Raw genomic sequence first — 13,033 nt, 5'->3', positions numbered from 1 at the left:
GCTGAGATGAAGGCCAATCAGCTCCTGTCAGTTATCTCCCTCTCCCTCTCTCTCTCTCTCCCTCTCTCTCTCTTTCTCTCTCTGCTGCACAAGAACAAAGCAGGGCGTATTGTAGATGCGCGGGGTGTCTGATATACTATTCTCCCGAGAACATCAATACGAGAGAGGCCACCATTTTAAAGGCCACTTCATTGTCAAGATGAAGCCTTACAAAACAGAGACAAAAAAGGGATAGTGAGAGATAGAGGGAGAGAGAGTGTGTGAGTGTGTATGTGAGTGTGTGTGAGAGAGAGAGATGATGTCATCTGTCATCTTCCCGAAGGTGTCCTCGCTCGGTGGCATCACAGCGCCTCACACTGCTGCTGTGTGTTCACACACCTCTCGCTCTCTCTCCATCCGACCATCTCTCCTCTCTTTCTCTCAATTCCCCCCACTCCCTTTCTTCTTCTCAGTAGCACTCCTCTCTAACCACCTTCAACCACACACACACACAAACACACACACACACACCTCCAACACCACAAGAATGTCCTCATTATACAACTCAAACAAGTGTAACCTTTTCGCTTCTAACCGACGACCGCGGTGAACTTCTAATGCCCGTAATGCTGCCGTCTGCAAACACACCCACGCACACCTCCACTCTCACCCACTTCCTTGATATCTCTCTCTCTCTCTCTCTCTCTCTGGCTCTCGTTCCTTCCCCTCTCGCTCTCTCTCTCCCCCCCCACCCTCTCTCTCTCTCTCTCTCTGTGCATTCTACTGCCCCCATGAGGCCTGAGGCGGCCTCTGCCCGATTGCTCTGACGGGAAGCCCCAGCGTCGGAGCGTCGGAGCGTCGGAGCCAGACCTCCGCGGCCGGGACAGCGCTGGGTTCCCATGGGTGCTGTGGCCGTCCTCCTCCTCCTCCTCCTCCTCCTCCTCCTCCTCCTCCTCCGGCACCCGGAGCGCTGCCATCACAACAAAACCACGGCGCATATAAAGGCCGCCTAAGTCCAATCATAACAATGGACCGGACCACTTCCCCACACACCCCCCCCCCCATACCCCAACACATACACCCTGGCCAAGGCCTCCAGTAATCAACCAGAACTGGACTCAACACACACAAAGGAGCAAGAGGGGGAGAGGGAAGGGGGGATAGAAAGGGACAGGGAAAAAGAGAGATAGAGAGATAGAGAGAGAGAGAGAGAAAGAGAAGAGTGAAGTGGGAAAGGACAAGCAAGGTGGGCAGAAAAGTGAGCTTAAAGAGAAAACAGAAAGAGTGAGGTAAAGAGACACAGTCTAGGTGTGTGTTTCAAAGACACAAACCTACACGCACACACTCATTTTAATGCAGAGCTTGTTCTCCAGGCTAGCTGGCGTGCTCTGTGGAACCGGCTGGAGAACACTGCGAACAGCACTGGTGCTAATCAAGGAGTTCTGTCTCCTGGCATCCCGGAACCGGGAACCGTGGAGTGTGAAATTCAGGAGACAATGTTCCCGTCAACGGCAATTTAAAAATACTGAGATGGTGAAGAGAAATAACTAAGTCCCTGGGAAAGGATGGAGGGGGAGAGAGACGGATGAACAGAGAGAGAGAACAATTTGAAAACAGAGTGCAAGAAAAACAAGGAAAGAGAGAAAAAAAAATGTTTTGCAACTCGACTCGGTCTTTCCAGGGAAGCACATCAACCAGCCAAACAGTAGGGGGCAGACATAAAGGAGCAGTGATTGTGTTTACTGAGCTTGTGTGCGCGTGTGTGTGTGTGTGTGTGTGTGTGTGTGTACTCTGCACGGACTGGCATTTTGAGTGTGTGTGTGTGTGTGTGTGTGTGTGTGTGTGTGTGTGTGTGTGTCATGTGATCTGGTGTAATAGTTTTCATATGAGACTGCATCCTGTCTCGGCCACAGAGTGTCATGTATTGTCAATCGTAACACAATGCAGCCAATAGATTTCTTTTTTTCCAGAGAGTCTTACTCACTGACTCAAAACATGAACTGCCATACACTGTCTACTCCAAACAACCTATAGGAGCACACACACACACACACACACACACACACACACACACACACACACACACACACACACACACACACACACACACACACACACACACACACACACACACACACACACACACACACACACACACAGAATGAATCACAAAGCAAAACACATGGCCTATGAGTCAGTGAGTCAATCAGTCCCAGAGCCCATACAACATACATGTGCATGCGCGCACGCGCGCGCGCACACACACACACACACACACACACACACACACACACACGGCATGAATCACACATCACTCACACAAGGCTTGCAGGTTATCGGGGCTGCGCAGGGGAAGCGACTCATAGGATAAACCCCTCGTCTCATGTCTGAGGGGACGCCATGTTTGATCCAAAACAAACATGATTCCCGCCTGAATCCCTCGCTGATTCACGTCCGAGATATGCGACACGCGCAGATCAGCCGCCCGACACAGGACCAGGGACCAGGGACCAGGGATCCCTTCTTTATCCCCTTGCTACAGACGTTTGTCTGTCTGCTTGCCAATAAATCCATCCTCATAGTGCATCAGCCACTCCCTAGTCATAGACCAACAGCTTTAATCCTAATCAGTTTATCTAGTCTAGTCGAGCTGCTTATGCATGTATACACACACATGGCAGTCGGAGAGAGCACTGGCTGCCCGTCAAAAAGGGCAATTAATTTTGATGCTGGCATGGATGGAGGCTGGCTATGTAGCAACAAGTAATAGGGCCATCCACCCCCGAAAAGGCCATTTTTGCTGGAGCGTTCAGAGAGAATCGAGCGGAGGAAGTCAAAACAGGAGAAAAAACATGGAGAATAGATGGGGGGGGGGGGCTTGTGTGAGGTTTGGGGGTGGGGGGAGTAGAAGGAAGGAGAGATTTCAGTGTTTGTATGTACATACGTTCGCGTGTGTGTGTGTGTGTGTGTGTGTGTGTGTGTGGCACAGCGTACAGCAAGGCCACCCAGCTGTGTGAGTGTCCGTCACTACCGGAGACAGCTGAGAGAGAGTGCCGACAGGCCGGCAGCAGCTGCCTACAGATACACACACACACAGATACAGACACACACACACACACACACACACACACACACACACACACACACACACACACACACACACACTGTCCTAACCATATGGTCCAACAAGAGGCACACCCACGCCCACGCCTGAGCGGCAGCAGCAGTATGCCGCTGATCCACACACACACTGTGAGGAGTGGCCTGTTGAAAACCCTCAGCATTCATACGGCACGCTCGCATTCCACTCAACCCCCACCAGGCAATCTCCCTCTCTCGCCACATGAAGCTGTCCAGCAGTAAATTTCCTGTGTGATTGTGTGTGTGTGTGTGTGTGTGTGTGTGTGTGTGTGTGTGTGTGTGTGTGTGTGTGTGTGTGTGTGTGTGTGTGTGTGTGTGTCAAGGACAGCAACAGCGGCTCTGTGTGCTGTTCAAAGGATTTTTTCCCCTGTTGCCTATCATCACATTCTCTGATCTAAGCAATCACACACCCACACACGCACACACACACCAGTGTGGACACGCGCACACAAACTGACAGATTCTTAAACACACGTACACCCCTTCTCTCTCTCTCTCTCTCTCTCTCTCACACACACACACACACACACACACACACGCATGGTCTGTCTTTAAGAGGGAGGGTGAAGGTTCAAGAAGATCAGTGACCCATTGAAAACATGCACGGACACACACACACACACACACACACACCCTCTCTTGAGCTAATCACTCACCCCCTACCCCACACACAGCAACACACCAACAAGAGTGCTAACAGGGATGGACAGAAGAGAACACGAGACGACAGGAAATGCTCCCCTCACCCTGAAATCCTCCTCAACCTCCCTGTGACCCTAGGAGGTCCAAAGAGCAGCTGGTCATCTGGGTCAATGTGTGGACAGGCTTAACCTTCCTCTCTCTCGCACACACACTCACAGAGATACTTTTCCCTTCAGCTAGTGTATTAAGATGTCAAACAGAAGTGAAATACCTGGAGTGACTTTCACATGACGCAACGCAACACCAACGCTAGCTCTTGCTAGCCATAAGTTGTGACGGTGTACAAGACGGCAGAAGAAAGAAAGATGGAGGACCGGGAGAGGAGACGGAGCGCATAAAAAGTGGATTAAGAGCTAAATGCAGATCAAGCGCACTTAGAGCCGAGGTGATGCCAAAAGAGAGGAGGGGAGGGGAGGGAAGGAGTGCTGGTGTGGCAGAAAAGTGATTTTGAGCTGCTTTTCGTACCCACATGATCCGGAGAATTCTGCGTGGAGGACACAAATGTTGCACAACCAGCAGGATCACCCCACTGTAACAGCAAGGACACACTTACGGAACTCCCTGACGCCTTGAGACCTAAGCCTCCTTGTTGGTATGCCCACCACCTATATCCAAGGTTGTCGGAGTCCAGTGCAACACAGTGTGTGGTCACATAGCACAAGTTTGTAACACTAGGATGTGAGATAAGCCCAGTTGAGAATCCTGCCGATTACGCCACACATCAATAAGCCCAGTTGAGGATCCTGCCGACTACGCCACACATCATTTGACTACAGGGCTGTATGGTGAACAGATAAGGCCAGTTTTGCTTGACTCCAATGCTGCAAAAACAGACACAGATTCACCCAGAATGCAACTGCTGTTTGTCTGCATAAGAGACACGCTGTGCTTTTGCGACGACACCCATTAGTTCTCTTTCCCAGCCGGCGCTGAAAAGGGCCTCTGATCGCGGCACAGGCTTATTACTGCTTATTTACAGCCAGAAAATGGGCCTTCATTTCAGAGAGGTTGAAAGGATTGGGGTTTACGTCAATGTGAGCTCTGTACGCGCATGTGTGCATGCTGCTCTTGTGTGTGTGTCAAAATGAGCGACTGAGCAACAGGGAGGAGTGTTAGAGAGAGAGAGAGAGAGAGAGAGAGAGAGCGAGAGACACAGAGACAGAAAGAGAGAGAGGCATTGATGGCAACAGATCTGATGCAACAAAAGTCTCTTTCAAATCGACGACAATCTCAGATTCAAATCAATCTGTAATCAACAACAGCGCCCATGTCACAGCAAAGTTCTGTGCTTTCATTCTCACAGATCAACACGTCATGGAATTGTGAGCGTAAAACTCTGTGAGAAGTGAGACAGTCAGTACTGCCAACAAAGATTTCTAGCACAATGACTAAAATAGAGGATTAATTCATGAGGTGAGGTCTTATGCCAGTAAACCTTGAGACAACCACATCAGATTAGGCTATATTAAGTGGCTTCACATAGACATTATGCTATCCTGAAAGAAAAAAAACAGTGGGGCATCAATGGAGCGAGGCCATACTCTGTCAAATTATTGAATTTATTTCAGGCAATCATTCTTTCATTCATCAAAAATGCTGAATGGGGAGGGTAACGTCCCTCACCGCCCTTTCCCTTCTCCAAAACTGGAGTCCTGTGACTTGCATTCCCACTTGAGCCATAGCAGGAGATTGTTGTTAATGTCACAGAGTCACCAGATAAATGATGGGCTTGACTTTACAGATTCAAAGATGGCTCTAGACATAAAGCTCTATTTATTGGCCCTCAGCACTTCACGACACCAATATGGTTAATTAGCATCAAATAAATGCCTTTTAATATGAGTGGGAACTGAGCCAAAGAGGAAAAATGAGGCACAAACACACACACACACACACACACACACACACACACACACACACACACCAAATCAGTGTCTCACAAACCCACAAATCCTTCCTACATGAACCTGTAAGCTATGTGCATGTGTGTGGACAAGGTTTACTTCCTGCCACAGGGCTGGAGTGTTCCTGCGCTGCTGGCGGCTCCGTGTGTGTGTGTGTGTGTGTGTGTGTGTGTGTGTATTATTTCACTATTACTCCCCGGCCACCACTGCTCCGGCTCCGGACGCTAAATTTAGCGCCGGCCCCCATGGAGCCGCACCACACTCCTCCACTGATCTCTCCATTCCGGGAATGTGAATGAGTGAAAGGAAAAAGAAAAGGGTGGGGGTGGGGGTGGTGTGTGTGTGTGTGTGTGTGTGTGTGTGTGTGTCTGTCTGTCTGTCTGTCTGTCTGTCTCTGTGTGTGTGTGTGTGTGTGTGTGTGTGTGTGTGTGTGTGTGTGTGTGTGTAGACAGGTCACACCCTCACCCCCTCTGTGTGTGGTGTGCAGCCTTTCTATTTTTGCACCTCTCTCTCTCTCCCTCTCTTTCTTTCTCTCCTTCCTTCTCTAGCTCTCTGATCTTGTCCCTCTATCCCTCTCTAAAGTCTTTCCATTACTTTGTTTGTATATAGCACGGTTGTCTGGGCTGCATTAAATGCAGTCTTGGCCAATTTTTCCTGCTCTGCATCTAAGTCACTAACTCTTTCAGTATCTTTTCTGCCTGCATGACTAACTTTACTTCTTTCCATCTTTCTCTCTACCTCACTTCCTTCCTTCCTCCTTTCTTTCCTTTCCTTCCTTCCTCTCTCCTTCTCGGTCTCTCTTGCCTTATTAGTTTGTGCCGTTTTAATCCTCTGCTGGACCACTCTGCATTCCAGGATTAGTGCAGAGGAAACGGGCTAATTGTGTTTTAAATTGAAGCTCCAACATGACACATACATACTCCATCTCAACCCTAACACTCCTTTCCTCTGGGCCCGCGCATGCGCACACACACACACACACACACACACACACGCACACACACACACACACACACACACACGACTAAATTCCTCAGAAGCATCTTTCGTGCAAAGTGGCCTGCAGCAGGATCTGCTAAGACAGGCATATTCCCACAATCCTCTCTGCCTAAGTATGGCCTGAGAGCCCAGGCAGATTACACGATGGCCTCCTGTCAACACAGCCGGCTGACTGCTGCCACGGCACCTGTGCTTGCTGTGGCCAGTCATTTGAGAAAGGGATGGGGGGCCAGAGAGAGAGAGAGAGAGAGAGAGAGAGAGTCATGCTACTAAGCAACAGGAGAGAAATATCATATATTTGATGTATAAAACATTCTGATGTCATCAATATATTTTGATAACAGCCATATTAGAGAGAGAGAGGTAAAGACAAAGAAAAAGAGGCAGAGGAAAAATGGTGCAAACATTACAATGTCATCAATATTGTTTTCCTTTGTTCCAAAAATTGGCCAATCACTTCTGCTGTCTCTTAACTCCTGTTCATTCCTGCACATCGTGGTCTCCCTGGCGGTGTGTGATAATGAATCCCTCAGCAGACTGGAGTTGCTGCTCGGCTATCAGGAGTCAGTGCACAGAGTCGGCACAACACCCTCTTAGCCCGCAGACAAGCCTTCCTGGAGCCGAGCCAAGTATAGCATGATATCACCACAGATGTGTGTGTGTGTGTGTGTGTGTGTGTGTGTGTGTGTGTGCGTGCATTACTACACACAAACACTCACATGCGTGTGTGTGCGCACACACACACACACACACTGTGACTGTCCACACACACAAGTAACAATGTGCTGTGACTTGTTCAATAGAATGGAAAACACACTAGAATGACTGTGCAACACAACACAAACATGCTACACACACACAAACACACGCACACAGCAAAGATTAGCAAAAGTAGGCTATATCAATGAACCATGTGTAGCTCAATACAATGGAAAATCCATTCAAATGACATCGCCACACACACACACACACATACACACATCAATGTGCTGTGACCAATTCCATGATAGGAAACTCTCTCTCTCTCACACTCACACACACACACTGTGACAGAGCGCACCGCGTCTGTCACGCAAGCGGGCGCATTCCCGCCAGTAAGAACAATGGGAACCGAGTTTGCACTTGAACGCAGACATTAGTATACACATACAGGTGAAATGAAATAAATGATGTAATGCATATGTAGGAAAATATGGAATAACTATGTATTATGTCGTGGTACAATGCGAAGGAATATTGGTTTGGCCGTGCGCTTAACATGGCTATTAGCGGCTGATGCAAGGCATAATGTCGGGGCAGTTGTGGCGGGTTTCGTGCGCGCACAATGTACATCTTAAATGGAATCGCGTTCGACTGTGCCAATGTTTGTCTGTGTATTGTCTATGGTCTATTGTGTATGCAGCTTACCTGATGTCTACCTGTCTTCCGGGGTGCGACAAGAGTGTCGGAGGTGAGACCCAGTTAAAGGGACGGGGCGCGCTCCCATAAGGGAAGCGCTCATAGAGACAGGGGTGTTTCTGTAGTTTTGTTTTATTTGTTATTTTGGGGAACTGTAGCAAAGTCTGGATGATTAGACAGGAATGTTGTCAAGTAATGTATTGCGCTTGTTTAGTATCTAGCCTAGGAGGATACATTAGTGCGCTAATTGATTGTTTGCTATGTTTGGTCTGCGCCAATAGCATATAAGAGTATTGGGCGCTTCATTCGGGAGATGGGCCTCTGCCGTGAGAGGGCACATTGTCTCGGTCTGTGTATGGGTACGTAAGGGCCTAGCTATTGGGCATTGTCCCATATTTGTGTTTTTCGTTTTGATAAGTGTTTTTCTTTTGTTTGTTATGTCATGTCTAACCTACCGGTAGCTTAATAAAAAAAGAAGTTTTCTTCTACGTTTGCATTCCGACCTGAGTCTCTCCATTAGCTCGGACACATTATCACACACACACACACACACACACACACCCCACAAACATACTATGACCTCATCTATTTCATGCAGCACAGCTCAATAACGTGGACACACATGTACAGTGATACATATAATTGGATCTGAACACATCCATATTCTGACCTGCTGTAGGACGCGCCACACACACACCCACACACCCACACACACACACACACACAGCTGTGGCTACAGCAGCATGACATCTCATCCCCCACTGCTTCTGCTTGTCTCTGTGGACCATCAGTCTGGGGACCAGCAGCAGCAGCAGCAGCACAGAGGGATGATCTCATATGATCCATCACAGAGGGCAGCCAGAGAGAGAGAGAGAGAGAGAGAGAGAGACAGAGAGAGAGAGAGAGAGAAAGAGAGAATATAAGAGAATGGGAGAGTGAGATAAGACAAGTGATGACCACTGATGAGCATCCATGAAGATGTAGAGAGTGTAGAGGTGAGAGAGGGCGGGGGACAGGGAGGGTGAGGTAAAGACAGAACGCCATGATGTGTGATGTGATGAGTCATCCTATGTATGTAAACATGAGGGTGGCGGCTGTGCAAGACTGATGCGAAGGTCTGAAGCACGTCTGGTGACTGTGATGGACAAGCTCTTTTAGACAGACAGGAGAGAAGGATGGGGGGAATAAAAACAGAAGGAGAGTGTGAGGGGGGGGGGTTGGGGGCAGAAAGATCAACTGCAGCGCTGCAGATGATGATCTCATGCAACCCCAACCAGCGGCCTCTGGTGGGGCAAGCGAACGAGGACCTTCACTCCAACCCCCCCCCCCCCCACACACACAGTCCTTCCACTCCTCCTCCTCCTCCCCTCCACAGCTCATCCTCCACCTGACAAATAGCCTTCATATCCTCCCATCTTCCCATTCCCAGCTCTCCCAAACCGGCCGTAAAGGTGCCCATTTACGGCCGTTACCGTAGCAACGCAGAGCCCGAGAGGTGGGGGGTTGGGGTTAAGGGGAGGGGGGGGGGGGGGGGGGGAGTTTCCCCTGCATTACATCCATACGAGCATAAAAACGAGGGGATGAATGATAGAATGGGATAAAGGGGAAGAAATTACATCATAAAAGCGGGGAGATATTTCCGGAGGAGGAGCAAAGGGCCCATTGTAGGCTGTTTGCTCGAGATCCAATACAACAGATCAAGAGCGCAAGATGAATAGTCTAGAGATTGCTTTGTGTTAGTTTTAGGGAGATGGGGGGTTTGTGATAAGGTTTGAGCTAAGTAGCTGTAAGTGGCATCTCCTTACAATACTGATAAAAGGAGCAACAAGAATCTCATGGAGCCCAGTGGGTTCAATACAGTGCTCATCCTGTATACAAATACCATTAGTTTTTCGCCCAAGGCTCACAACATTAAACCCAAAGGAAAAAAGCTCCATAGCAGTTAATTTAGGGCCATGAATATGCCATCTACTTCAGATGAAGGAGGTCCTCAAGGTGATCTAAAAAATAAAATCCTTGTTCTCATGCACACATGCCATCAGCTGCCACCCCCAACACCCAGGGGAAACATTGCTCAGGAACAGACTACCAGCTAGGGCTTTCAGCTACCTGCGAGCATGTGTCCCTGTTGTGCAACTACGCTTAGAAAATATAGACGCATGTGCACTCACATAACACATTCTAAAGCATACACAAGCCATTAACCCCCTACCACTACAACAGCACACACAACACAAGCCAGTGAGCTTATAGCCAAACAAGCATGGCTTTGAGAAACAGAAGGCGGACTAGCACACTTCCTGAGGGGGCACCTGTGCCCGGCTGCTTATGGGCATACTGTATTATTTACCTGACAGCTGAATCAGCGAGGTGCCGGTCTGCGCGTACTGCCACCTGTGGGAGTCCACTGGCGACGTCACGGCACACACGCCCAGCCCACTTCGGGGGTGAGGGACACAGTGGAGATACATCCTCACAGTATCCTCACAGTATCCTCAGAGTCGCTGTATGATCCGCAGAACACACAAAGGGCCAAAGGCGAAAAGCTACTGTGACAAAGGGTAAAGCCTTCCGTCTTCTTTCTCCACACTGGGGGGGATCTCCGGAGGGAAGACCACCGACTTCTTGCGGGATTAGGTTCCCAAGACGTGAACAATGACCCAGTGAACAGTTAACGTTAAACTCTCCATCGAAAGAGAATCCATGGCTGTGTTTGAGAGAGAGAGAGAGAATAGCCACAGTGGCCTCCAGTCTATCTTTCTTCCCGGTCCTTCAAAAGCCCTGGTCCTTCCAAATTTGATGGTGAAGCTTGGCTTGCCTGCAGCAGCCTCTCCCCACAGAACAAGAACAGGGCGAGGCGAGGCAAGGCAAGCAGGCAATAAGCTCTGGCCAACAGTTGTCTTGCTAGGATTTAGTGGGAATGGGTGTGTGTGTATGTGGCGTGTGTGTGTGTGTGTGTGTGTGTGTGTGTGTGTGTGTGGTGTGTGTGTGTGGGCAGGGTTAGAGAATTGGCTTTGTTTGCGATTGCGCCTAATCCTTGGTCCTAATTCTGCAGACCAAGAGCCATGTGGGCCTGTGAGTGACCACTAAAGAGGGCCGAGGTAAGCCCAGCTGATTCACTGGATGCAAAGGGATTTTCCGGAGCACTTGAGGAGAGCAAGCACAGTGGTGGTCGACCTGAACTTAAACCGTCAACTTTAAATCATCAACTTTCATAATAAGGTCATGACCAGTAAACCACTTATGACAGCGAACAGGGTCCCATATTCAACCATGTTGGGTGAGTTTGAAAGGTCCATATTTACCTGCATGTTAGGTGAGTTTACAAACATCATATTCACCTATGTTGGGTTGAATTTGAAAGCTCAATCTGGGTGAGTTTGAAAGGTAGGAAGAGTAAGAAAGGGGGATGGGGTGGGGGGGGGTCTTTGCTGGCAGCTGATGGAGCGGGCGTAAAGGGAGTTGTGGACAGATTCTGAATTTCTGCTTGCGTGGCAAAACCGGAAGGCCAGCACAGAGCAGGATTATCCTGAAGCAGCTTAGAAAGTGTGGTGATTAGCCCAGTAGCCCCTGCCTCAACAGACTCCCCCTCCTGAAGCACTGGTCACTTAAGGTCCATCAGAGGCACTGCTAGGCCTAATGCCGAGATAAAGCTACTGAATGGCTCAATGATGGCACACTAGCATTAGTGTCACTGCGGGTATCTGAAAATCAGGTCACGTAAATATGTTAGAGTGCAGAAAAAAAAGCCTGGGTCAACACCACTACCTACTGTAGCACAATATTTCACACCAAATGGGCCAGCAGCGTTTGAGCTAACAACATGCAGCACAGATATGGTGGAAGTAGTAAAATGGGCTACATGCAGGCACTGGAATTCTCACATACCCTCAAGGGGTGTATTTCCCCAATAGCATTGTTGCAATACTGCAAAACCAAATGCCAAATAGTAATACTAAAACGATAGCGAGAACCATTTTGAAAACGCCCTCTGTTAGTTAGTTAGTTACGATGGTCACTGCAAAACAAAGCTTTTGAAGAAACCTCTCGTCAACATCATCTGGACATTGAGAGCCATAAGGCCGAAAGTGTTTTTGCTTCGAGGGCCAGCATGTTTACAGCAGCTGTGTTCCTCAACTTCCTGACCCCGTAGTCATCGTGCGCTACTAGCCGAGCACCAGGACCAGCTTAGGAGCGGTGAGTCACTACACAACGAAAACAAGCATGTGAAAATCACAGAGCTCCGTAAACGATGAGAGGCCCGCACGTCACCCGCCCTCTGCACGGAGGGCCAGCGAGCGACGGGTCATTATTTTCTTTCAGAGCGGTGCTCAAAAAACACACCGTCAAATGTTCAGCATAATTCATGTAATTTCCACATACCCAGAATTTTCGCCACTGCCAAAAAAGGGATGAAAAAAAATATCCAAGCAGAATAAATAAAGTATCTAAGAAAAAAATAAGGCTGAATCCAGAAGAGGATGCTTGAGAGTGTAATGATGTTTTTATTGTAACCCGCTAAATAATTCAGTGTTTATAAAGACAATTGCTGTTAAAACTGAACTTGCAATACTGTTGCAAGTTCGATAAACTCTCTTTAACTCTAAACTTCTGCACCAGCCACAGTTCTGTGCCAGCGCAGAGAGTGTGTGAGAGTGCGCAGCGAGTGTGTGAAGGCATTATTACCTCTGGCTGGAGAGCGCCGCTCGTCACCTTGGGGCTGCTGGAGCCACACTTGAAAGAGCCTAAGGAGGCCAGTCGGCCCCGCCATGCTCCCGCACGTCCCGTTTCTATGACGACCGCCGACGAGCAGCCAAAAGCGACATCGAGGATCAAAACCTCCCGGACCAGGTGGCATCAGAGTGTGGTGGCGACGAGAGAGTCGGGGGGGACAAAAGCGACACAGTCTT

At 49.0% G+C, this 13,033-nt stretch overlaps 1 protein-coding gene across 1 annotated transcript in view; it reads right to left on the bottom strand.

The window, feature by feature from the left end:
• Positions 1-13,033, bottom strand: part of trioa (trio Rho guanine nucleotide exchange factor a) — a 117,275-nt gene that overhangs the window by 72,203 nt on the left and 32,039 nt on the right. The window lies entirely within an intron of this gene.

The sequence above is a fragment of the Sardina pilchardus genome, chromosome 24 (genome assembly GCF_963854185.1).
Source record: "Sardina pilchardus chromosome 24, fSarPil1.1, whole genome shotgun sequence".
Taxonomy (NCBI): domain Eukaryota; kingdom Metazoa; phylum Chordata; class Actinopteri; order Clupeiformes; family Clupeidae; genus Sardina; species Sardina pilchardus.
This window is presented reverse-complemented; position numbering and strand designations above follow the sequence as displayed.